General features: G+C 52.2%; 1 protein-coding gene across 4 annotated transcripts in view; it reads left to right on the top strand.

Moving 5' to 3' along the window:
* Window positions 1–1,832: 1,832 nt before the first annotated feature.
* Window positions 1,833–11,497, top strand: part of LOC308062080 (mitogen-activated protein kinase kinase kinase 3-like) — an 82,221-nt gene continuing 72,556 nt past the window's right edge. For 2 of the 4 annotated variants that reach the window (XM_080383014.1, XM_080383013.1), the window contains exon 1: window positions 1,833–1,977. The gene's annotated coding sequence lies outside the window, so the exon portion shown is untranslated. The remainder of the gene's footprint in view (window positions 1,978–11,497) is intronic. The other 2 variants (XM_080383016.1, XM_080383015.1) reach the window with 1 other exon arrangement.

The following is an 11,497-nucleotide window of genomic DNA, read 5'->3' as shown; positions in this document are numbered from 1 at the left end:
TCCCAAGGTAAACACATGTGATTTATTTCAGAAAGGCATCTGCAGCCCAAGAACTCATTACATACATCCCCAGTGGGCAGCAGCCAAAACATTTCAAATATGCCAAGTTACCAGAATTTTATTAAAAGCTGTTAAGAGTTAGAGGGAAGGTGCAGAAAAAGGCAACCTCCTTCCCAAAGCCAGGTGGCTTAGGATAGACTTACGCCGCTTCCCAAACGGATGAGGCAAGCTGGAGTCAGAGGTTCCTTCCAGCAAAAGTCCCCCTGGATGTTTCTCCGTAAGCTGCACAAATATTCTGGGGAGGGGGAGGGAGAAAGAAAAGAGTGAAACCTATTCAATTACATCAAGATCACGACTGGCCCTAGTAAAATCATTTATGGAGTGAGGGAACCCGGAGCGGTTTGGGCTGGAGCCATCTGCTGTTATTTGGTATATACAGAATTGGTTTCTATGGATTTTATTAATAGGTCACGCGATTGTATACGAGGATGTGAGATCTGAATCTCTCAGGAGGGGTCCCTGGTTGGGGTTTCTATTGCCTTTATAGGCAATGGCTCAAACTTGCTTGCAGCAGCAAGTCCTTAAAAACTTGAGGGGAATGGGTATGGGTTTAGGATTCTGCCCATTTTTTTCTCTCCCCCCTCAGAAGCTTGAGCTGACTTTGTTCCTGATCCTTTCCACAACATATTTACTAAATGGGGAAACAGGGAAATCAAGGAAATATCCTTACTTACTTTTCCCATTGTCTGCATGAATTTTCTCGCTTTCCCACCAGTTTGAATGATATCTGACACAAACCTCAGGTCCCACTTTGATCCGTCTCTCAGGCACGAGGCTTTTGGTGAATTTTGCCTTTACGCCACCGTTGGCTCTCCCTCTACGGATTCAAGCCCAAAGAGACTTGGACACACAGAGGCGGCTTGGGACAGGCGGGTGTAAATCGGGCTGCTCTGCCTCCCACGGGGAGCTACCCACTGAGCCCCGAGCTGTTCTGGCCAGCAAGCTGTGACCAGGGGAACAGCCCAGAGCCTCCCCCTACCCTTTGCCCTGAACTATGGCTCACTTTTGCTTCAGTTCCCCCCAAAAGAGGCAAAGTCAAACCAAGAGAGTAAGCCTTTCACCCCATCTTCGCGTCCTGGCTGTGTGGAGAAAGCCGGGCCCTGCAGAAAGCTGTGCTGCAGCAAGGGTTCACCACCAGCTCCTCCAACCCTTCGGCTCACGAAGCCCCATTTCCCGGAGTCAGGAGGTCTCAGCACCGTTTCTCATCAGCTGGTTTTCCAAGGTAACCCTCTGCAGGACCGTGGGGTCCCAGCCGCCCTGTTTCAGAAGGTCCCAGAAACCCTCGGCTGGAGCGCAGAAGGTCAGATACCACCCTCGAAAGCAGGGGATCCCACGGTGTCTAACCGGGGCTGACCCGAGCTGCAGGACCGGGGGAGCCCAACAGGGACCGAGAGGAGCTGCGGGAGCCCCACCGGAGCTGATCCGATCGTCGGGACCCACACAGCCCCACCGGGACCGAGCAGCGCTGGGCCGGTGCCAGCGCGTGCCGTGCTGCCAGCCGCCCCCGGGGTCGGGGCTGCCCCGCGGGCCGGGCCGGGCTCAGTTGCGCCGGCCGCTCAGTCGCCCCCTAGCTGCACGGCACGGCACGGCACGGCACGGCGCGGCGCGGCGCGGCGCGGCACGGCACGGCGCGGCACGGCGGCCGCTCGGCCCCCGGTCGGTCGGTAGCGGCGGGGCCAGCCCGGCCCGCCCCGCGCCGTCCCATTGGCCGCGGCGGCGCCACGCGTCACCGCTTCCTCCCGCTTTTGTGCGCCGCCCCGTGCCGCCCCGCGCCCCGCTGCTGCCGCCGCGCCGAGCCGAGCGGTGCCGAGCCGAGCGAAGCTGAGCCGAGCCGTGCTGAGCCGCGCCAGGCGTTGGGACCGCGCTGCCTCGAGTGGCCGGGCATGGCCCTCCGCGGGTAGCGGCGCCGCCGGACCGGTAAGTCCCTCCGCCACCGCGGGGTCGGGGCACTCGGCGGGCGATAGGTCCCCGCACCCGCTCCGGGCTGCGGTGCGCGGGTTTCTTTCGCTCTTGTAATTTTATTTTTTTATTATTATCGTGGTTTTTTTCGCAGTAGTGACCGAGAGTTTTGCAGCCGGGTCTGGCTTTCGGTGGCTTTTTCCTCCTCCCCTTCTAGCTCTGCGAGTGGGAGCCTGTCCCTCCGTGCAGACGGGCTGCGTTTGGGGAGCCGCGGGGGGCGAGCCCGGGGTGGAGCGGCTCCCCGAGAGGGGTGCGGGGGTGCAAGGGGGTTCTGCTTCCCTTTCGGGGATTCACCTCCCGCGGCGCCGGGGCTCCCCGGCACAGCCCCCGCCTGGTGTTAGCGCGCCCGGGTGACTTTTTCTCAGGTTATTGCCTGGTGCCATGAGTCAGCCTGGGAGCCGGTCCCTGGGAGCCTGACAGCCAGCGCCAGGATCAGACCCTAATGCGGACGGTCCCATTACCGGGATGCATTAAAGTACTGAGCCAGCGGGTATGGCACTGCCTGCGCTTGCTTGGGTCCCGCTTCGGTGGAAAGTGTCACGGCCATGCCAGGGAGCTGTGGGAATGCCCAGCTAGCCCTCTCCAGCCTCATCGTGGGCAGTGCTTTCTGCACAGGCAGCCCTGAGCGGTGAGGATGGGATGCGTGGTGAGGAGGAAGGCTCTGCGGTGGGCGTGGGAAGCCACATACCAGTGTGGCGTGAGCGACCGTGCCGGCTGGCAGAGCTGGGATGCTGGATTTCCACCTGGATGGAGTGAGCGGCTGTTGTGGGGAGCCGTGCCACCAGTCAGGCTGATGCTCTGGGATGATTCGCTTTGCTGGCACCAAACCTCGGCCCTGCGTGGCCGGGCAGGGAGAGGAGTGGGGAGGAGGTGGGAGCTGTGTGCCAGTGTGAGTGGGTGTGCACCGGCAGGCTCGCCAGGTCCTGCATGGTGGCCAAGTGAGTCTCTCGCAGGCCCCGACACAGCTTGGAGAGTGGTTTCCCCCTCTGCTGCTGCTTTCATCCTCCTTTTCAATTCTTGTCTTGTAATCCAGTGGTTCTTGGAAGTAGACCCACTCCTGATTCAGTGCAGGGTCTGCATGCGTTGTCTGTGCATGGATTGAAAACATGGGGCTTATTTGGGATTTGGAGACTTGGGATGTGTGTGGAGTTTAAGTGACCCAGGGATTTCCAGGGTCAAGCTCTTTCACCTCCGATGAGCGTGAGAGGTTTGGGGGGCTTTCCTTCTATGGTGCCTTGTGAATTTATTTCCGGTCCAACACACGCAGTTTGATGTAGGTCTGTGCAGGATTTGTGCCCAGAGTGCAGCTTTAAGAAGCTGTTCCTCAGGTGCATGGGCAATCGGCTGCATGTGGGGGTTGGCTTCTGACTACCTGTGTCTTGTGGTACCTGCATTGGAGTATCCAGTTTCCAGCATCCCTGATTTGACATTAGGTATAAAGAGGGGTTCAAGGTTTCGGATGGCTCTTGCAGATTACGGAGCATACCTCTGTGTCTGGGCACAGCCTTTGCCCTAGGAAGGTTTTGCAGCTTGTAAAAGCTTCTCTGTTGGAGGCAGGATGCGAGGCTGGATGGGCTGCCAGCCTGGTGGGATGTGGATTTAAAGGATCTTTTATACCTTCATTCTCTAAATGGGTTTTGGTGCTGCAGTTTTTTCCGTGGGTCTTAAATCTCCATGAGAAACCCACAGCTCTGCCCTGTCAACGTGTGCTGATGGGTGATGCATTTCTTTTTTTTGGAGGCTGTTAGAACCCATGAGGGAAGTGTGCTCATGCAGAGAGATGCAGTCTGGATTTTCATCCAGGATGGAGAGACTGTGTTGCAAAGAGCCAACGATTACAGCAGCTGGAGGAGCGCAGTTTTCTCTCCTTTCCTTCCAAAATGTTGCTATCGCTTGATAATGCTTTGTGATGTTAGTGTGCAGCTTGGACTTGATGTGCTTTCTGAATTTTCCCATCTGGAAGAAGCCGGTGAGGATTGCATGGTGTGTCTGGCTTCCTGGCAGAGCAGCGGGATGGAGTGTGCTGCTGTGGTACGGAAGGTGATGTGCTTCCAGCCCTGCTCTCCCCAGATGGACGTGGGAACCAGTGCGAAAGCTGGCAGGATCTTCTGTTCTTGTTGATCTGGCCCTGCTGTTGGAGACCTGCTGGTCGAGGCTAGAGGGAAGTGAGTCAGGGTTTGCTGTTAGAGGGGATATCTTTTATTAGACCGCTTGGCGAATGCAGGCTGGCTTTGAAGCGTACAAGCCTGTCTACATGTAGAAGCAGCAAACCTCAGAGATGAGAATTAGGAGGGAGTGACTGCTCTGAGCTTACATTGGCTCTCCTAATTGAAGAGATCATCTGAAAGAACAGGGGAAAAAAGCTCAAGAAAGAGATCTTTAGCTACAGTTCAGCCTGTGCAGTTCATCTGGTCTAAGCAAACATGGTTACTCTCTCTACAGATCTCTGGACTCTTCTAGATCTTGAGATCCAGCACAGGACAGGCACACGTATCCACTGTGCCAACCTTTCTTGGGAGGTGCCAGAGCCCTTTGCAGCCCAGCTCCCTCAGCAAGGAGCTGTGGGCAACGGGGCTGGTGCTCACTGATGCCTGACAGCAGCAGGAGGCTTCTGGGCTCAGTCACTTCCACTCCCTTCTCTGCACGTAGTATGGGCTGAGCACAATGTGCACAGAAATGTGCAGAATGTCAGCTGTGCACTGGGGAGATGGAAAACGCATTACGGAGCCATAAGAAGTGGAATATGGAATTCAAATTTTTTTTATTTCCTCAGATGCTTTTTAGAAAAGCTATAAATGGCCCTCTGATCCCAACCCTTGGCACAATTACCCTCAGTCCCCAGACTTTTCTTATTTTTTTAAGCTCCACAAGGGGAAATGGGTGACCAGGCCTTTTTGGTGAGTCCCTCTGAGGAGCGGTTCCCCGTCGCTGCATGCGGCTGTGCATGCCGGGCCAGGACCATGTTTCTTCCTGGTACCTTTTAGGCCTTTGCCGAGCGCAAGGTGAGTTGCAGAGGTGATGAATGTTGTCTCAGCTGGGCCTGAAACATGCTTTCTCCCTGGGCTTGCCCTACACCCTGTGTGGTGTGAGCCTTTGTCTGCTGTGGTGAAGGCTGCGGTGAGCATCAGATGGACAGGGCTAGTGGTTTTCTGTCTGCGAAGGTGTAGGTGAGCAGGCAAGAGCATTGATATGTGGGCATTTTTGTTTGTTTTCTGTCTGTCCTTGCAGTTCTGATCTGGTCTGGCCAAGTAATCTTCCCATTAGTCACTAAAATGCCACTCGTATCCAACTCAATCGGTCTGTCCCAGGTCATCTTTAGTAAGACATGAAATCAAAAGCAAAGATCTCCTTTAGAATAGATGCCTTCCTTTTCAAAACCACTGGGGAGTTATTCTCAGCAGAAGACATTGCACAAGAACAGAGAGCAAGAGAAGAATGCTTTAGTGGGGCTAGCGAAGAGATTCAGGGCTGCAGGATGGGGTTCATGCTCCTTACTTCATTTCAGTGCTGAGGCTGTTGCTCCAGGAGCTGTTCCTGGAGCCACAGGGCTTGGGACTGAGCTGAGCCTGGGATGGTGGAAGATGCATTATCAGTGTGGGCCATGGTGGGGACCCATGGTGTGGGCCAAAGCCAGCTCACGGGGCGCTGCAGTGGTTGTGGTGGAAGTGTTCAGCGCCCTGGGCATGTGTGGGCTCATGGTTGAGCGCTGTGGCTGTGTGCAGCTCTTCACCCTACTTCCCTGTCTCGGTGACCTGGGGTGGGAACATGCTGATGCATGTTATTGCTGTGTCTGGTCTCAGGTGCCAGCTTCTCTTTCCACAGCACTTGGGACATTGCAAAGGCTACCCAGAGGTTTGATCTGGTCTTTCTCAGGCTTTTAGAAGTCAAGGGTGAAAAGTATGCCCATACCCCCTTAAAAAAAGGAGGATTCAGCTCCCAAATGCATTCCCCAAACCCTTTTTCCTACCCTGGCAGATCCTAATATAAATGCTAGTGGAGACCAAGGGACTCTGAATTTGATGAGAATATGCAGTAGGCTGGCGCCTGTCCTGCTCTCCTGAGTAAACCCAGGTTGGCCAGCATTTTGTCCAGAACTAGTAGCCACTTCTGTGAAAGCCCCCCTAATTTTACACTCTGCAGGATGATTTGGGGCAGCCCAGGGAGGACAAGCCACAACAGCAATGAAACCCTGGGTGGAGCCGAGCCAGGGTTTGGCTCGGCACCATAGAAGCTGCATGGGACAAAGTCCGGTTGGCAGTGTGTGCTGTGTGCTGTGCCCAGCAGCACGGGACAGATCCTGTAAGGAGCCAGCCAAGCTACTGCGTGGGCTGCTGTGTAAACAGCATGTGTGCGGGCCAGGTCCTCGGAGAGGGTGGGAGGGTGGGTTGAGTGTTCAGGTGGTGATTAAAGACCACGTTGCTTGAAAAAATAGCCCTGGGTGGGTGGATTAGAGGCGCTCTGCAAGCCTGCTACGACCCCGAGCTTGTGTGCCAAATAACAGAAGTCATCTAATTGATAGCTAGATGATTCAGGGGAGAAAAAAAAATAATTCTGTACAGTTGCTTTGGGAAAATAATTTGTGAGATAAGGCTTTGCAAAGGAGGTAGGAATATCTTAAATCCAACACAAACAGGGTGTTTGTGGCCTCTGCGGTTCTTTGAGTGCTCCTACACTGCTAGGACTGTCCTGGAGTGATTGTGTTTGCCTTGTTCACGTGAAAGTATTTCTTGAAGAGTAGCTTCCAAGTGCCTACAAATCCCCAAGGGTCTATTGGAAATTTTGCACATAACAGTTGTTAGCCCAAACATCATCTGCAAAAGTGAACTCTGTATTGTGCTACAAGTTCTGCTGCTGCTGTCCTGGTGCAGAGGTTAGAGAGGTGCAGAGGAAGATGCTGCTGCTTTTGGGTATCTGTTGAGATCTGTCCTTGCTGGTGATGTCCCTTTCCTTCAGTCCTGAAGTGGTCAGACAGTTAGACTAGATGACCATTGTAGATTCCTTCCAGCTGAACTATTCTATTAGATAGATATGTACACGGAAGTCTGTCGTGATGAGGATGGTGGATTACTTGGATTGCTTAGTGGTTTTGTGCTACAACTTCTTTGGGTTTTTGTGGTTGAGCAGAGGTCAGATCATTATAATCTAGTTGTAAACTGGAAATAGTGCAGCACGCTCTGTAAGAGCCTGAAAGAATCTAGCAGATACGTAAATCTCTTCATAGTGGGCTGTTGCACCTTTTGCTCTGCAAGGTGGCAGCAGTGATGCCCTATCCCAAGGCATAAGGACCTTGCAGAAGGGTGGTGGATGCAGGTTGATGGGCACATCTGGCTCTTGCCAGCTCTTGATAATGGGGAAATCTTGCTTCTGATCTGGGTTAAAGGGTTGGGGCATCCCCTGTGTGGGGCATCCTGAGTGCTGTGATAAGGAAGGCTTGTTTGGGGAAAATGGCTGGGGGAAAATAGTGTAGGGTGATGCCTGTTACAGCTGGTGGTGAAGATGAACTGAAGGAAAGAAGTGTGCATGCATGGAAACCCTGTTTTAAATATACTCTTCCCATCAGCCTCTCACCTATTCCTCTCTGTCACTACTCGGGGAGTGCCCTGCGTGGGACTGTCCCTTTTTTACATGCTGGGTCAGTGCAATGTCATTGCAGAGGGGTGGCTGCTAGCGTTATCCGTCACTGGGGGATGCTGATGGGTTGATAGCTTGGTATCTGCAGGAGAAATAATATAGTTGGCTTCAGAAGTGGGTGGCTGGAGAAAGATGTGCAGGCTGAGATGATGGGGCAGAGTGGTCCAGGAGTGTGTAAGTGATGAATAACCAGTGCTTGGAAATAGGAGATCAGAGATTTGGGCTTACTTCTGTTGAGATTGGTCAATGCATTGATGTAGTGTGGAGCAGCGCTTGTTTTGCTGGATTGATGAGGCTTCCTTCAGTAAAGATACCAGGCTGGGACAGGTTCACGAAAAGCTTTCCTTGCTGAGTGAGGTGCTCATGCTGCAGCCTTGATGCCTTCGGTTTGCCTTTCAGCACAAACCTACAGCGCTGATCTCTCTGCTGCAATCCTTCTGCTGGCTTTCCGCTTGGAGAGTGAGTGGCTTTTGGGAAACCTGAGCACCCGGTTAATAAACCCGTGGAATGCATTTGCTGCTTCTTGGTCTTAGTCCCTCAGTTCGGGTGCTAGCGGAGTAGCAAGAGTCATTAGAGAAATATGCAAGATATTTCGGTTATTTCTCTTTGGATGGTGCTGGTGGCAAGTAAAAGAGATAAACAGAGACTGTATTGAGCTGTGCTTAGTTTATTGCATCATGGGTTTTATTGAAAGGTTCAAGGTCTGTCTCTGAATGCTGTTGCTGCCTGGGATAAACCCAGCAGCAGGGTGCATTCGAGCTACTCCCAAGCTGTGCAGTGCTTAGCCAGAGGGAAAATGGTAGGGAAAGGTGTCATTTTAGTGCTGTCACTCTGTATTCTTTCTGAACAGGGACTGCAGGGGGGCCAATTACATTGCTTTGGAAAAATTGTGGCGGGGCAAGTCCTGTCATGCTTGTTTCTTGGGTTTGCACTGGAAAACTGCACTTGGCTCCTCTTAACCCCTCCAGGAGCTGCTCCTCTGATGGTAGCAGCCAGGGAAACCCCTGCTGACATCTCTTGTTGCAGCCTTCTGGATGTTGAGGCTGGGAGAGGACCATCAGGGCTGTCTGAATGTGGGACCACACAGCCTGTTGCTCCCTCCCACTCCCCATCCTCTGTTTCCTGCTAGGATTGTTCATGCTGGTGTTGCTGGCTGGGAGGATCTGCTTCACTGGTGGCCTGGACTGATTTGCTTGCTCCGCTTCTTGTGATACTGTCACTTTTGGCTGTGCTTCCTGGGGAATAGGGAGTGCTTCTGGACCCTGACTCAAGCCATGGGTGGCTCGGATGAAAGGGCAGCTATGTTGTTTTCTGTGTACCCTCATGATGATCTCTGTCTGAAGACTGGCTTGGCTTTACCTCAGAAATGATCTATTGAGTGTGAAGGATCTGAGGGACCGTGCCTGCTCTTGCCTGTTTTTGTTTGGCTTGGGGATGCCTGCTGAGGCTAAAGATGTGCACGATGTGTCACTGTGTTACCTGTCTGATGACTCAAGAAAAAGAGAGAAAATGTTTAATCATCGCAATATTTTGGCAATTTCACCTATGGCATTACCGGTGTGACTAACACCTGGTGCATGCCTGGTTGCCTTCAGGATGGGGCTGTGAGGGGTGAGGGTGTGTGTTTTCTGTTCGCAGTTTATGTTACAGGAGGTGAGGCCAAACAATTGGTTTTGGACCCAGCGTAAAAGCTGCTGAAGATTGTAGCTGTCTCACGGAGGGAAAGCTGGGGAAGAGCTAGTTTCAGCCTTGGTCTATGTCCAGGAAATAATGTGCTGGAGAACTTCCCCTTCAGGAAGCTGGTTGGGCTGTACCAAGGAGGTGGTGTGGCACACTGTGCTTTCGTCCTGGACTGCCATGGAGAGTCCCAAAGCTGTTGGGGACTTGGACGAGATGGAGCAAGACTTCCAGTACCCAGTTCATCATTACGTGAGAAGCTTATTTGCCTTTTGTAGTAGGTGTTGCCGGAGAGGTGTAGTCTGATGTCACCTCTGCAGGAGCTTCTCCGGCAGTCTGGCAGCGGTGGCTGTGTGTTTCCTGTGGGAGTTGGTGGGAGGTGTTTGTGGAAGAACATGGGATGTGTTGGAAAGGGTCTCCCCTTGCTGCAAGGGGAACCTCCCACCTCCCTGACTTGTCTTGGGCTGGATTTTCAAAACCTCACTCCTGGGTTTTGACAGATGGGTGCCTTGGGCAGGTATGGTTGGAGGGCTCTAGGCTGCATCACGGACCACCATCATCTTCATGGCCGTGTTCAGGAACAGGACTGTCACTGAGGGCTTTGAGTGACGCTCTTCAGTAGTCTCCCTCACCCAAAGAGGATGTAGGGAAATTATGTATATAATGTATATTAAAAGCCTGCTTTTCCCTTTGCAGTGCTTGGATAAATTGCATGTGTGTTGTTTGTGTGAGTCTTGAGCTGTAGGTAGACACAGCAATGCTCTGCTTAATAGCAGGTTGGCATCCTTCTGGCTGTTAGCTTGCAGCCCTTGAGAAATGAGAAGAGCAAGCAATACGGTCAGGGACTGATGAAAGCTCAGGTATGCCTTTCATGTGCCTGTGTGCATATATGCATCGAGTCCGGTGTGTATGTGCTAGAATGGCTGGAATGGGTCTGGTGGGTGAAGCATCCTGCAATTCTTACTATAAGTGTGCTTGCTCACTTACTGTTTTTTGGTCTGGCAGGCAGCAGGTTTCTTATCTGCTCTGGCTTGTGGGAAGAGCATGGGTAAGGCACTTGTTGCCTTCTTGCTAATCCCTGCCTCCGTTTGTTGCTTCCCCCTCCCTTTGCTGCCTGCAGCAGGCATCTCTGCCCGCTCGGAGAGCGCGGGCTGGGAGCTGGGGCACTGGTAAACACCCCTGGCATACAGGGATCAGAACCATGGCAGTTCCTGGCTTTGCTAAATGCTTTTATAGGACAGACTTTGTGGCATGTCCTCTGAAACTTTCTGCAGGGTAAACTTGCTGTGAGGCTCTGTTTTGGGGCAGTCTCTGACGTAACCTGTCAAGAAATGGTCTGCTCTTTGAATTGCGGCTGAAAGTCTGGTGGTGGATGGATGACCAGTTGCTTACCTAGCATTACCAAAGCAACGAGCTGTTGCTTTCCATGACTCATGAAAATGCACTGTAGGCTCTCTTAAGAATGGCTGAGATCATTTTTTGGCTGGGTTTGGGCAGCTGGTTTCCTTAGCAAATAGCAGTGGGGGTGGAGGGAGGGGGATTTCCAAACTTGTTTCTTTGGATGTGTGATCTGGTTTTTTGAGCTAGCCTAATAAAATACTGATTTCATTTGAAAAAGGGGGGCGGGGGGAAAGACCTGTAACTTCCATGCCTGTATAGTTTTGTAGCATGTTTCATTTAGTTGTAGTTTGCCATAAAAAGGGGAAAGGTACTAACATCAGAGCTGTATGCTGTATTTTTCTCTTAAATAAGCAAGCACAGAAACATTATGGGTGGTATTTTTCTTTTAAAGTGAGTCCTCCTGGGGAAGGAGAAGGAGGTGCAGAGAAAATTCTGCAAACAAAACTGTAATTGCATCAGTTATTTTGTTGATAATGCTTGCTCAGATAGAGGACTGATTCTGTGGTGATGCAGCAAGGCAAAGGGTATTAGCAAGAGGTGTTCTAGTGTCAGTCTGGGGTTTTTTTTTAAAGTATTTATTTATTTGTTAGCCCTTCATTCACTTTTCAGTTTTGTCTGAGCAGTCTAAAAGGAGTAGCACTTCCATCCCTGAGAGCCAAGTGCAGCAGGATTAGCATTATCTGGAGGAGAATCAGAGCAGCTACAGCTGTGTGAGAACTTCAGATAGCAGGAGGTCCCCAAGCGTTTTGCCAGGTTGCAGCAGCCTCTG

Source organism: Falco punctatus, assembly GCF_963210335.1.
Source record: "Falco punctatus genome assembly, chromosome: 4".
Classification (NCBI taxonomy): Eukaryota; Metazoa; Chordata; class Aves; order Falconiformes; family Falconidae; genus Falco; species Falco punctatus.
Note: the sequence above shows the minus strand (reverse complement) of the source record. Positions and strands in the feature narration are given on the sequence as shown.